A 3074-nucleotide genomic window follows, 5' to 3' on the forward strand; every position below is an offset into this window, starting at 1 on the left:
CACGGGCAGCCGGGCCGAGGGGCGGCCGGCAGGACGCGGGGAGCGGGCGGGGAGACTGCGCCCTCACCTCCCGGCACATCTCTTTAATAGCTCCGGGGCTCATCACTAGCAAGGGAGAAGCTGGCACCAACCCAGTCCTGCCGTAAATTAGAAACTTGGCTCTCCCCACATAACAGCACAGGTTTCGTCTGAAACGCATTTTCAGTTTGTTACAGTATGTTAGGATGAACTCCGCAGGAAAGAGATCAGTGTCTTTTGTTACCAATATGTTGCAAGCCATACTTTACGGTCCTTTGTCCATCCGAAGGAGGCTTCCACCGTGGGAAACCCTGTAACCTAGAGCTGTGGGGTCAGTGCTCAGAGGTGCTCTTAGGCTATCTAGTGCCACTGCTTTAAAGCCCTGCTTTTTATCTGTGCTGCTCTGTCAAAGGGTGTGTGACAGATAGCTCCACTAACACCACATCCATACATTCTTTGAGAAAACTTCAGTGGCAGAATTTGTTTCAGATAAGGAACTTGTCTAGTTTTATTTTGTTATTTAGGTACATCTAATACAGACTTTGTGTCTCCACAATAATTACTGCAAATATAATATGACAAATGTAAACAATGTATTCATATCACATAGTTGAAGTAAAGTAGGTGAAAACAGAAGAGCCAGCCTCATTCAAAGCAACTAGGCTGATATCTTCTGTCTGACAATGACAAATAGTAGAGATACAGGTAAGAGGTATAAAAACATATAAACCACCATTAAGTGGCCTTTTCCTTCTGTTTTCAGCTCCTGAAGTGCAGAGGGAAAGCTCTCAGGTGAAATCCAGTGCAACCCTAGCAGACACAAATGTACCACTTCTCTATGAATTTGTCAAATAGCTTTTTGATCTGTTGGCACACCTGGCCTCCAGGAGTGGTGGGAAGATCTCAAATTTGCACAAAGGTTAGACAGGAACTTTTTCTCACTGGTTTTAAATCCGGTGCTTAATAATTTTACAGGGTACTAGAATTTTTGTCATCTAAGAAATAGTGAATGATCATGCCCTATTTGTTTCCACCATACCAGTTTATAGACCTCTCTCATATGATTTCAGAACCATCCTTTTTCCTGAACTGTGGAGCTTTGGTCTTTTACTTGTTTCCAAACCCCTTCGAGCTAGCATTGCTCAAAGGAGCAGTCCTTCCAGTCCCTGTTGCTTTTTCCTGTCCTTTGGCCGCGTCCATTTTTTGTGCTAGCATGCTGCAAACACTATCAGAATAATCCAACAAAAATGATTAATTTTGTTCAGATCAGTTCCCCCACTGAGTTGCTGAACAGCTGCACAAACACCAAAAGGGAGAGGCTTTCGGGGTGACAGCAAGTAGCTGCAGGCAAAGGAGCTTGGGCCTAATTTCATCAGCATCAGCTTCATAAAATGGTTTATGAAGCTACAGCTGAAGGCAGAGGTTTCCCAGGACTGGCTGCCACTTTCCTCCCTCTGTTGTGTATCCCCCTGCCCACGTCCACAGATGTGGCTGTGCCATTTCAGCTCAGTCACCTGGCAGGAAACTGCCTTTATTTATTGTGTGTGTGTGTGTGTGTGTGTGTGTGTGTGTGTGTGTGTGTGTTTTACCAGGTTACTGTGCTGAACCAGCTCAGTGACAGCATGAAGAAGTGTGGAGTGGGATTACAGCAGTAAATCCATAGTCTGCTCTGGGACTGCAGCCTGAGCCCCTCAAACAGAAACCATTCCCCACCTTTTCATCCTGCCCTGCATGTTTTCTATTTATACTTCTTTTCAGGTAATGTGGACAAAACTACATGCAATATTCAAGATATGATATCATACAACAGTGTCCTGCTTCTTTTTTACTTCTGTTTTCTTCTTACTATTTTCAAATATTGCATGGGTCACTTCTTGACCCATGACAGCCATGAACAAGAGGTCTGAGATCTCTTTCCTGAGTGAAAAACCCTTTCCTGAGTGGAGATTTACCAGTGAATACAGAAGGTGAGAGCTGTCTTTCATGGGTGTGTTGCTTTGTGTGTCTGTATATTAAATTTTGCTTGTCATTTATTACCCTGTCATGTGAAGAGTGTTATCAAGTGATACAGCCAGGCCAACTGAACAGCTTCTTGCTACCAAAACAGGCTGTCCCACTCTGCCTTCCCTCTAAGCTTCCACCTTATCCCTGGATGTACAATCTTTGTACACTTTTGTCACTGATGTGACCTCTCAGCAAGTAAGTTCAACTCACTAAGCCAAGGTAAAAGTTGGGTTTTTTTGCTAAAAGTCTCCTGGTATTCTTGATTACCAGTTTAAGATTTGTCTGTTCCGATGAATTTTGTGTTATCTGCCAACTGACCTCATGGCATTAAGTTTCTCCATAAAATTTCTGAAGATGTTGAACAGCAGAAATTTTTGTGGGTTCTGGAAACTGCATTATATTGTGTAATCTAATGATGAGTTTTCTTTCTTTCACATTTTTTTATCCTTTTCTGTTTATCCCATATGATCACACTTTGAGAGCACATGGTAAAAGACCAGCTCAAAAATTTTTTGAAGTCCAAATATCTAATATTATCAGAACCATCCTTGTCTAAATAAATAAGATTCATTCTTTGAACCTCAAATGGATTTGCAAAACAAGACATCCTTCTTGGTATGCAATGCTGATTCTTCTCCAACATATCATTCAGTTCACCAGTTCTATTCTTTCTTATGTTTTCCAGTAAGTTACTTGGCACAGAGATCAAACACTGATTTTGGTGAGCTCAGAAGTCTCTTCAATAGTTGTATTTTCCACCTTCCATTCTTCTGGCATGGCAGCATTTAAGGCAGATTTAAGCAACGAGTTGAATAAAGTAACAGTTTAATTTTCTTCAGAATTCATGGATATTTTTTTGTTATCTGGTCTCAGCTGTCCCAGTAATGTCTTAGGGAACATGAAAAACAGCATAGAAAAATAATGCTGAAAATATTAAAACAATGTTACATGAACTTCTTGTACTCTCAGTGTGTCCCATTTTAGACTCTCTTTTGATTTTAGAGTAATCTAGACATAGATGTTTCCAAATATGAATCTGAACCTGTAGGATT

The sequence above is a fragment of the Geospiza fortis genome, unplaced genomic scaffold (assembly GCF_000277835.1).
Source record: "Geospiza fortis unplaced genomic scaffold, GeoFor_1.0 scaffold192, whole genome shotgun sequence".
NCBI classification, from domain to species: Eukaryota; Metazoa; Chordata; class Aves; order Passeriformes; family Thraupidae; genus Geospiza; species Geospiza fortis.